Source organism: Archocentrus centrarchus, chromosome 17, assembly GCF_007364275.1.
Source record: "Archocentrus centrarchus isolate MPI-CPG fArcCen1 chromosome 17, fArcCen1, whole genome shotgun sequence".
NCBI lineage: Eukaryota > Metazoa > Chordata > Actinopteri > Cichliformes > Cichlidae > Archocentrus > Archocentrus centrarchus.
The window spans coordinates 25,476,962-25,488,927 of NC_044362.1; positions in this window are offsets into that span (position 1 = coordinate 25,476,962).

An 11,966-nucleotide genomic window follows, 5' to 3' on the forward strand; every position below is an offset into this window, starting at 1 on the left:
TAGATGGAGAAAAGCAGGCCTGTGGAAGAGACACTCCAGATTTCTCAGCCCGAGGCTCTGTCATAACACCCGGGGATCAAAGCCTGAAGCCAGGCTGCTCTCCCCATCCAAATCCCCTTTCCCTAGGTGACTGACTGCCTGGCTGACTGGCTGGATAGAAAAGGCCTTTCATTCAATATTCTCACTGTAGCCAGCCCGTCAGCAAGCCAAGAAAGCCGCGCAGGTGGGAAAAGGTGGGTGGGTGGGGATGCGGGGGTATAGATGGAGCCGAGAGAGGTTTACCATCTTCTCCATCAACATCTTTGTTTTTGCATCTGTTGAATTTGTCAAGTTTTGATGGGCTCTAAAAGCAAGCCAAAGTGGTGCTTAGGCTGCCACACAGACAGCATATGTGCTTCTGCTTTTGCGTATTGAAGACAGAAAGTGAGCGAATATTTCCACATCCGTCTGCAAGCCAGTTTTCAGGCCTGTCGTTTGCATTTTTTCGAGAGAGTCCTTCCCCCCCTTGATTGTTTATGACTGTGACATGCCTTTGTGACATGACATGTCTGTCGATGTAGAACGTGGCCATCTGTGTGTAAGCTTCCATTTGTCTGATTTAGAGCTGTGAGGCTGGTGACGCGCTCCACAGGTGCAAGTTCTTAACTGAGCTCTCGTAAAGGACTGAAAATTGGGGGAGGGGGCGTTTACTGCTTTTATGAGGCTGTCCCGGGGCTTTACCTCTCAGTGCACAAGAGCAGTTAGTCTTGTTATTGATAACTGCCTCTTAATTAGGGCCCGAGCACGAACTGTGCGAAGGCCCTATTGTAATTGCTTCGTTATTAGGGCCCGAGCACGAACTGTGCGAAGGCCCTATTGTAATTGCTTCGTTTTTATTATTATTATTATTATTATTTTTTTTTTTTTTTTTTTTTTTTTTTTTATTATTCAGGCAAATGAATTGGCTTTTTGGGGGCTTTATCATATTCAAAAACTCATGAAACTTGGCACATGCGTCACACCTGGTGAAAATTTAAGTATTTTAATGGGCTCGGGCAAGGGCGCGCCCAAATGGCTCGCTAGCGCCCCCAAAACTGGAGCCCCACCGCTGTGTTTCACGTACATGAATGAACTTCATACACAATGTATCATGTCCAGGCGCACAAAAAATCCTCTTGGAGCCATGCCCTAAACCCAACAGGAAGTCCGCCATTTTGAATTAATTATGCAAATTTGGCGATTTGCAGCCCTCACACTTTTTCTAATAACTCAGAGGTTTTAGACGTTATCATCTTCATATTTGGTTTGTCTAACCTACACCCCCAGGGGAATCTAAATCTCGAAAATGGTGAGTTTTTGCCAAGGGGGAGGGGTCCTTATGCCCCCTTTGAACTTTGATCATTCGCCATGAAATTTTGATTGCCTCTCATTCATACCTACATGATCCAATGTGCATCAAACTTCTCCAGTAGGATAAGGGTGCCCCCCTGAACTACATACATATGACAATATTTAATATCAGTCCGCAGCGCCACCTAGTGGGAACAGGAAATGTCATATTTTACACTTGGAGGTCCAGCTCCAAGGTGGTTTAGCAGAACATCTCAAATTTCACCTGGAAAGCCTTAAGAAGTTGGACTTACTGTGTTTTCAAAACTGTGACGTTTTGACAAAAGGGGCGTGACCCTTATGGGACGGCAAAGTTCGATGATTCGCCATGAACACAAAAATGGCTGTAACTCAAAGCCAACTTGCCCAATCTGGCTCAAACTTCAGTGGTGTGATAAGCATGCTGCCCTGAACACACTCATATGCATAAAGTCCATAAACGTTAGAGCGCCGCCTAGTGGCAGCTCGGAATATCTTAAAATAGCATGTTTTTTGAGTAGCCCCGGAGCTACGTTTTATCTACATGTATGAAAATGTACAGGCTCATGTAACATCCTAGACGTACAAAAAAGTCTCTTGGACCCATACCCCAAACCCTACAGGAAGTCGGCCATCTTCAATTGAAGGTGTCAATTTTTGCGAATTTCCACGCCTGCCTATTTGAACGAACTCGTCCTAGGGCATTCACCCACTGACACCAAATTGGCTCCAGATCATCTACACAAGTAGCCATCAAATATTGTGGAAATCTTTTAAAAAATATTAACGGCCTTGTCACACCAGGCCAGTAAATTTGGCCTTTGTTTTTCTCCCTCACCACCAAAATTGTTTGTGCACTTGTTCGCACATGCTTTGTCTGATCAGGCTGAAATTTAATCACTCATGTACACACCCAGGCTGAATCCATAACTACAGATTCAAGACTGTCGGCGCAATAGCGCCCCCTACAGAAGCAAATGAAAATTTGTAATGACCGTCCACAGAATTAGTTTTGCTCTGAAATACATGAAATATCTTTCACCATTCCTTACAAAATCCTCATCTATTTGATAAGCCTCCTGCCCTGAACACATTGATATGCATAAAGTCCATAAACGTTAGAGCGCCCCCTACTGGCAGCTTTAAATATCATAATATACCATGTTTTTTAGCTAGCCCCTGAGTTACATTTTCTCTACAGCTCTGAAATTTTGCACACTCATGTAACATCCTAAGACATACAAAAAAGTCTCTTGCAGCCAAACTCCAAACCCTACAGGAAGTCCAGCATCTTCAATTGAAAGTGTCAATTTTTGCCATTTTCAGGCCTGCTATTTGAATGAACTCCTCCTAGGGCATTTCCCCCAGTGAGACCAAATTGGCTCCACATCATCTAGACAAACAGCCCATCAAAAAGTCAATCAGACCCATGCCCTATTTTGCATGCTGGAGCCGTGACCACACCCCCAAATATTCCATTGCGTCTATGCCGAGAGCAAAAGATACCTTTTCCTATAAAAGAATTCAACTTTCTAGAGACCCATCACGATCACAAAACCTCCGAGTGCGGCACGGGTCGACGAGCGCCCCCACGGGTCGACGCGCCGGGAGGGCGAGGGCCCGATATCACCGCTTGCGGTTTTAATATTATTATATATTATTTTTTTTTTTTTTTTTTTTTTTTTTTTTTTATATCAGGCAAATGAATTGGCTTTTTGGGGGCTCTATATATTCAAAAACTCATGATGAAAATTTGGCACATGCGTCACACCTGGTTGATGACAAATTTAAGTATTTTAATGGGCTCGGGCAAGGGCGCGCCCCAAATGGCTCGCTAGCGCCCCCTAAACTGGAGCCCCCACCGCTGTGTTTCAGTACATGAATGAAACTTCATACACTCTATATCATGTCCAGGCGCACAAAAAATCCTCCTTGGAGCCATGCCCTAAACCCAACAGGAAAGTCCGCCATTTGAATTAATTATGCAAATTTGGCGATTTGCAGCCCTCACACTTTTTCTAATAACTCAGAGGTTTTAGACGTTATCATCTTCATATTTGGTTTGTCTAACCTACACCCCCAGGGGAATCTAAATCTCGAAAATGGTGAGTTTTTGCTAAGGGGGAGGGGTCCTTATGCCCCTTTGAACTTTGATCATTCGCCATGAAATTTTGATTGCCTCTCATTCATACCTACATGATCCAATGTGCATCAAACTTCTCCAGTAGGATGAGGGTGCCCCCCTGAATACATACATATGACAATATTTAATATCAGTCGCAGCGCCACCTAGTGGGAACAGGAAATGTCATATTTTACACTTGGAGGTCCAGCTCCAAGGTGGTTTAGCAGAACCATCTCAAATTTCACCTGGAAAGCCTTAAGAAGTTGGACTTACTGTGTTTTCAAAACTGTGACTTTTTGACAAAAGGGCGTGACCCTTATGGGACGGCAAAGTTCGATGATTCGCCATGAACACAAAATGGCTGTAACTCAAACCCAACTTGCCCAATCTGGCTCAAACTTCAGTGGTGTGATAAGCATGCTGCCCTGAAACATTCATATGCATAAAGTCCATAAACGTTAGAGCGCCGCCTAGTGGCAGCTCGGAATATCTTAAAATAGCAAGTTTTTTGAGTAGCCCCGGAGCTACGTTTTATCTACAGGTATGAAAATGTACAGGCTCATGTAGCATACTAAGACGTACAAAAAAGTCTCTTGGACCCATACCCCAAACCCTACAGGAAGTCGGCCATCTTCAATTGAAGGTGTCATTTTTGCGATTTCCACGCCTGCTATTTGAACGAACTCGTCCTAGGGCATTTCACCCAGTGACACCAAATTGGCTCCAGATCATCTACACAAGTAGCCCATCAAATATTGTGGAAATCTTTACAAAATATTAAACGGCCTTGTCACACCAGGCCATTAAATTTGGCCTTTGTTTTTCCCTCACCACCAAAATTGTTTGTGCACTTGTCGCACATGCTTTGTCTGATCAGGCTGAAAATTTAATAACTCATGTACACACCCAGGCTGAATCCATAACTACAGATTCAAGACTGTAGGCGCATAGCGCCCCCTACAGAAGCAAATGAAAATTTGTATGACCGTCCACAGAATTAGTTTTGCTCTGAAATACATGAAATATCTTTCACCATTCCTTACAAAATCCTCATCTATTTGATAAGCCTCCTGCCCTGAACATTGATATGCATAAAGTCCATAAACGTTAGAGCGCCCCCTACTGGCAGCTTTAAATATCATAATATACCATGTTTTTTAGCTAGCCCCTGAGTTACATTTTTTCTACAGCTCTGAAATTTTGCACACTCATGTAACATCCTAAGACATACAAAAAAGTCTCTTGGAGCCATACTCCAACCCTACAGGAAGTCCAGCATCTTCAATTGAAAGTGTCAATTTTTGCCATTTTCAGGCCTGCTATTTGAATGAACTCCTCCTAGGGCATTTCACCCAGTGAGACCAAATTGGCTCCACATCATCTAGACAAACAGCCCATCAAAAAAGTCAATCAGACCCATGCCCTATTTTGCATGCTGGAGCCGTGACCACACCCCCAAATATTCCATTGCGTCTATGCCGAGAGCAAAAATACCTTTTCCTATAAAAGAATTCAACTTTCTAGAGCCCATCACGATCACAAAACCTCCGAGTGCGGCACGGGTCGACGAGCGCCACAGGTCGACGCCGCGCGGATGCGAGGGCCCGATATCACCGCTTGCGGTTTTAATATTATATTATTATTTTTTTTTTTTTTTTTTTTATTATTATTATTATTTTATTATTATTCAGGCAATGAATTGGCTTTTTGGGGCTTTATCATATTCAAAAACTCGAAACTTGGCACATGCGTCACACCTGGTGAAAATTTAAGTATTTTAATGGGCTCGGGCAAGGGCGCCAAATGGCTCGCTAGCGCCCCCCTAAACTGGAGCCCCACCGCTGTGTTTCACGTACATGAATGAAACTTCATACATGTTATCATGTCCAGGCGCACAAAAATCCTCTTGGAGCCATGCCCTAAACCCAACAGGAAGTCCGCCATTTTGAATTATTAGCAAATTTGGCGATTTGCAGCCCTCACACTTTTTCTAATAACTCAGAGGTTTTAGACGTTATCATCTTCATATTTGGTTTGTCTAACCTACACCCCCAGGGGAATCTAAATCTCGAAAATGGTGAGTTTTTGCCAAGGGGGAGGGGTCCTTATGCCCCTTTGAACTTTGATCATTCGCCATGAAATTTTGATTGCCTCTCATTCATACCTACATGATCCAATGTCCACCAAACTTCTCCAGTAGGATGAGGGTGCCCCCCTGAACACATACATATGACAATATTTAATATCAGTCGCAGCGCCACCTAGTGGGAACAGGAAATGTCATATTTTACACTTGGAGGTCCAGCTCCAAGGTGGTTTAGCAGAACCATCTCAAATTTCACCTGGAAAGCCTTAAGAAGTTGGACTTACTGTGTTTCAAAACTGTGAGTTTTGACAAAAGGGCGTGACCCTTATGGGACGGCAAAGTTCGATGATTCGCCATGAACACAAAATGGCTGTAACTCAAACCCAACTTGCCCAATCTGGCTCAAACTTCAGTGGTGTGATAAGCACCCTGTCCTGAACACACTCATATGCAAAAAAGTCCATAAACGGTAGAGCGCCGCCTAGTGGCAGCTCGGAATATCTTAAAATAGCAAGTTTTTTGAGTAGCCCCGGAGCTACGTTTTATCTACATGTATGAAAATGTACAGGCTCATAACATCCTAAGACGTACAAAAAAGTCTCTTGGACCCATACCCCAAACCCTACAGGAAGTCGGCCATCTTCAATTGAAGGTGTCAATTTTGCCATTCCACGCCTGCTATTTGAACGAACTTGTCCTAGGGCATTTGACCCGTGAGACCAAATTTGCTCCACATCATCTACACAAGTAGCCCATCAAATATTGTGGAAATCTTTACAAAATATTAAATGGCCTTATCACACCAGGCCATTGAAGTTGGCCTCTCGTTTTCTCCCTCACCACCAAAAATTGTTTGTGCACTTGTTCGCACATGCTTTGTCTGATCAGGCTGAAAATTTAATCACTCATGTACACACCCAGGCTGAATCCATAACTACAGATTCAAGACTGTAGGCGCAATAGCGCCCCCTACAGAAGCAAATGAAAATTTGTATGACGTCCACATAATTAGTTTTGCTCTGAAATGCATGAAACTATCTTTCACCATTCCTTACGAATCCTCATCAATTTGATAAGCCTCCTGCCTGAAACATTGATATGCATAAAGTCCATAAATGTTACAGCGCCACCTACTGGCAGCTTGAAATATCATAAAATAGCATGTTTTTTAGCTAGCCCCAGAGCTACATATATCTACAGCCTCTGAAATTCTGCACACTCATGTAACATCCTAAGACGTACAAAAAAGTCTCTTGGAGCCATACTGGAAACCCTACAGGAAGTCCAGCATCTTCAATGAAAGTGTCAATTTTTGTCAATTTTTGCCATTTCCACGCCTGCTATTTGAATGAACTCCTCCTAGGGCATTTCAGCCAGTGAGACCAAATTGGCTCCAGATCATCTAGACAACAGCCCATCAAATATTGTGGAAATCTTGACAAATATTAAATGTTGTTGTCACACCAGGCCATTGAAGTTGGCTTTAATTTTTCTCAATGGCGAGCAAAATTGTTTTGCCACGTGTTCGTACATGCTTTGCCCGATCTGCCTGAAAAGTAATCACTCATGTACACAGCCACTCTGAACCCATAACTATGGATTCAAGGCTATACGTAGCTGCAAGAGCGCCCCCTACAGAAGCAAATGAAATTTTGTATAGCATCCACAAACTTAGTTTCTGGAAATGTATGAAAATGTGTTTCAACATTCTGACATCATCCTGATCAAAACAAGTCTATCAGACCCATGCCCTATTTTGCATGCTGGAGCCGTTGACCCCACCCCCAAATATTCCATTGCGTCTATGCCGAGAGCAAAAATATCTTTCCTATAAAAGAATTCAACTTTCTACAGACCTTCTACACCATCACGATCACAAGACCTCCGAGTGCGGCACGGTCGACGAGCGCCACGGTCGACGCGCAGGGAGTGCGAGGGCCCGATATCACCGCTTGCGGTTTTAATTATTAGGGCCCGAGCACGAACTGTGCGAAGGCCCTAGAGCCGAACTGTGCGAAGGCCTATTGTAATTGCTTCGTTTATTATTATTTTTTTTTTTTTTTTTTTTTTTTTTTTTTTTTTATTATTATTATTATTATCATTATCGGGAGCAATGGATTGCTTTTTGGGGGCTTTATTATTCAAAACTCATGAAACTTTGCACATGTGTCACACCTGGGAAAATTTAAGTATTTTAATGGGCTCGGGCAAGGGCGCGCCCAATGGCTCGCTAGCGCCCCCTAAACTGGAGCCCACCGATGTGTTTCACGTACCTGAATGAAACTTCATACACATGTATATCATGTCCAGCCGCACAAAAATCCTCTTGGAGCCATGCCCTAAAACCAACAGGAAGTCCGCATTTGAATTAATATAGCAAATTTGGCCATTTGCAGCCCCTCAACACTTTTTCTAATAATCCAGAGGTTTAGACGTTATCATCTTCATATTGGTTTGTCTAACCTACACCCCCAGGGGAATCTAATCCGAAAATGGTGAGTTTTGCCAAGGGGAGGGTCCTTATGCCCCTTTTGAACTTGATCATTCGCCATGAAATTTTGATTGCCTCTCATTCATACCTACATGATCCAATGTGCATCAAACTTTCTCCAGTAGGATGAGGGTGCCCCCCTGAACACATACATATGACAATATTTAATATCAGTCGCAGCGCCACCTAGTGGGAACAGGAAATGTCATATTTTCACTTGGAGGTCCACTCCAAGGTGGTTTTAGCAAACCATCTCAAATTTCACACCTGGAAAGCCTTAAAGTTGGACTTCTGTGTTTTCAAACTGTGACTTTTGACAAAGGGCGTGACCCTTATGGGACGGCAAAGTTCGATGATTCGCCATGACACAAAAATGGCTGTGTAACTCATAGCCACTTGCCAATCTGGCTCAAACTTCAGTGGTGTGAATAACCCCTGTCCTGAACACACTGATTATGCATAAAGTCCATAAACTTAGAGCGCCGCCTAGTGGCAGCTCGGATATCCGTAAAATAGCAAGTTTTTTGGTAGCCCGGAGCTACGTTTTATCTACATGTAGAAAATGTACAGGCTCATGTAACTCCTAGACGTACAAAAAAGTCTCTTGAACCCATACCCCAAACCCTACAGGAAGTCGGCCATCTTCAATTGAAGGTGTCAATTTTGCGATTTCACGCCTGCTATTTGAACGAACTCGTCCTAGGGCAATTTTCACCCACTGACACCAAATTGGCCCAGATACATCTACACAAGTAGCCCATCAAATATTGTGGAAATCTTTACAAAATATTTAAACGCCTTGTCACCCAGGCCATTAAATTTGGCCTTTGTTTTTCTCCCTCACCACCAAAATGTTTGTGCACTTGTTCGCACATGCTTTGGTCTGATCAGGCTAAATTTAATCACTCATGTACACACCCAGGCTGAAATCCATAACTACAGATTCAAGACTGTAGTCGCAATAGCGCCCCCTACAGAAGCAAATGAAAATTTGTAGACCGTCCCAGAATTAGTTTTGCTCTGAAATACATGAAATAATCTTTCCCCATTCCTTACAAATCCTCATCTATTTGATAAGCCTCCTGCCCCTGAACACATTGATATGCATAAAGTCCATAACGTAGAGCCCCCTACTGGCAGCTTTAAATATCATTATACACCATGTTTTTTAGCTAGCCCCTGAGTTACATTTTATCTACAGCTCTGAAATTTTGCACACTCATGTAACATCCTAAGACATACAAAAAATTCTCTTGGAGCCATACTCCAAACCCTACAGGAAGTCACGCATCTTCAATTGAAAGTGTCAATTTTGTCAATTTTTGCCATTTTCAGGCCTGCTATTTGAATGAACTCCTCCTAGGGCATTTCAGCCAGTGAGACAAATTGGCTCCAGATCATCTAGCAAACCCCCATAAATATTGTGGAAATCTTGACAAATATTAAACGGTGTTGTCAACACCAGGCCATTGAAGTTGGCTTTCATTTTTCTCAATGGCGACCAAATTGTTTGGGCACGTGTTCGTCAGCTTTGCCCGATCTGCCTGAAAATGTAATCAATCATGTACAGCCCTCTGAACCCATAATATGGATTCAAGGCTATACGTAGCTGCAAGAGCGCCCCCCTACAGAAGCAAATGAAATTTGTATAGCATCCACAACTTAGTTTCTCGAAATGTATGAAAATGTGTTTCAACATTCTTGACATCATCCTGATCAAACATCTATCATCCATGCCCTATTTGCATGCTGGAGCCGTGACCCCACCCCCAAATATCCATTGCGTCTATGCCCGAGAGCAAAGATATCTTTCCTATAAAAGAATTCAATTTCTACAGACCTCTGTACACCATCACGATCACAAGACCTCCGAGTGCGGCACGGGTCGACGAAGCGCCACGGGTCGACACGCAGGGATGGCGAGGCCCGATATCACCACTTGCGGTTTTATTAGGGCCCGAGCACGAACTGTGCAAGGCCCTATTGTATTGCTCTCGTTTATTATCTATTTATTATTAATTTTTTTTTTTTTTTTATTAGGGCCCGAGCACGAACTGTGCGAAGGCCCTATTGTAATTGCTTCGTTTATTAGGGCCCGAGCACGAACTGTGCGAAGGCCCTATTGTAATTGCTTATTATTATTATTTTTTTTTTTTTTTTTTTTTTTTTTTTTTTTATTATTATTATTCAGGCAAATGAATTGGCTTTTTGGGGGCTTTATCATATTCAAAACTCATGAAACTTGCACATGCGTCACACCTGGTGAAAATTTAAGTATTTTAATGGGCTCGGGCAAGGGGCGCCCAAATGGCTGGCTAGCGCCCCTAAACTGGAGCCCCACCGCTGTGTTTCACGTACATGAATGAAACTTCATACACATATCATGTCCAGGCGCACAAAAAATCCTCTTGGAGCCATGCCCTAAACCAACAGGAAGTCCGCCATTTTGAATTAATTATGCAAATTTGGCGATTTGCAGCCCTCACACTTTTTCTAATAACTCAGAGGTTTTAGACGTTATCATCTTCATATTTGGTTTGTCTAACCTGCACCCCCAGGGGAATCTAAATCTCGAAAATGGTGAGTTTTGCCAAGGGGGAGGGTCCTTATGCCCCTTTGAACTTTGATCATTCGCCATGAAATTTTGATTGCCTCTCATTCATACCTACATGATCCAATGTGCATCAAACTTCTCCAGTAGGAGAGGTGCGCCCCTGAACACATACATATGACAATATTTAATATCAGTCGCAGCGCCACCTAGTGGGAAAGGAAATGTCATATTTTACACTTGGAGGTCCAGCTCCAAGGTGGTTTAGCAGAACCATCTCAAATTTCACCTGGAAAGCCTTAAGAAGTGGACTTACTGTGTTTTCAAAACTGTGAGTTTTGACAAAAGGGCGTGACCCTTATGGGACGGCAAAGTTCGATGATTCGCCATGAACACAAAAATGGCGTAACTCAAAGCCAACTTGCCCAATCTGGCTCAAACTTCAGTGGTGTGATAAGCATGCTGCCTGAACACACTCATATGCATAAAGTCCATAAACGTTAGAGCGCCGCCTAGTGGCAGCTCGGAATATCTTAAAATAGCAAGTTTTTTGAGTAGCCCCGGAGTACGTTTTATCTACATGTATGAAAATGTACAGGCTCATGTAACATCCTAAGACGTACAAAAAGTCTCTTGGACCCATACCCCAAACCCTACAGGAAGTCGGCCATCTTCAATTGAAGGTGTCAATTTTTGCATTTCCACGCCTGCTATTTGAACGAACTTGTCCTAGGGCATTTGACCCAGTGAGACCAAATTGCTCCACATCATCTAGACAAGGAGCCCATCAAATATTGTGGAAATCTTTACAAAATATTAAATGGCCTTATCACACCAGGCCATTGAAGTTGGCCTTGTTTTTCTCCCTCACCACCAAAATGTTTGTGCACTTGTTCGCCATGCTTGTCTGATCAGGCTGAAATTTAATCACTCATGTACACACCCAGGCTGAATCCATAACTACAGATTCAAGACTGTAGGCGCAATAGCGCCCCCTACAGAAGCAAATGAAATTGTATGACCGTCCACAGAATTAGTTTTGCTCTGAAAATATTGAAACTATCTTTCACCATTCCTTACGAAATCCTCATCAATTTGATAAGCCTCCTGCCCTGAACACATTGATATGCATAAAGTCCATAAATGTTACAGCGCCACCTACTGGCAGCTTGAAATATCATAAATAGCATGTTTTTTAGCTAGCCCCAGAGCTACATTATATCTACAGCTCTGAAATTTTGCACACTCATGTAACATCCTAAGACATACAAAAAAGTCTCTTGAGCCATACTCCAACCCTACAGGAAGTCCAGCATCTTCAATGAAAGTGTCAATTTTTGCCATTTTCAGGCCTGCTATTTGAATG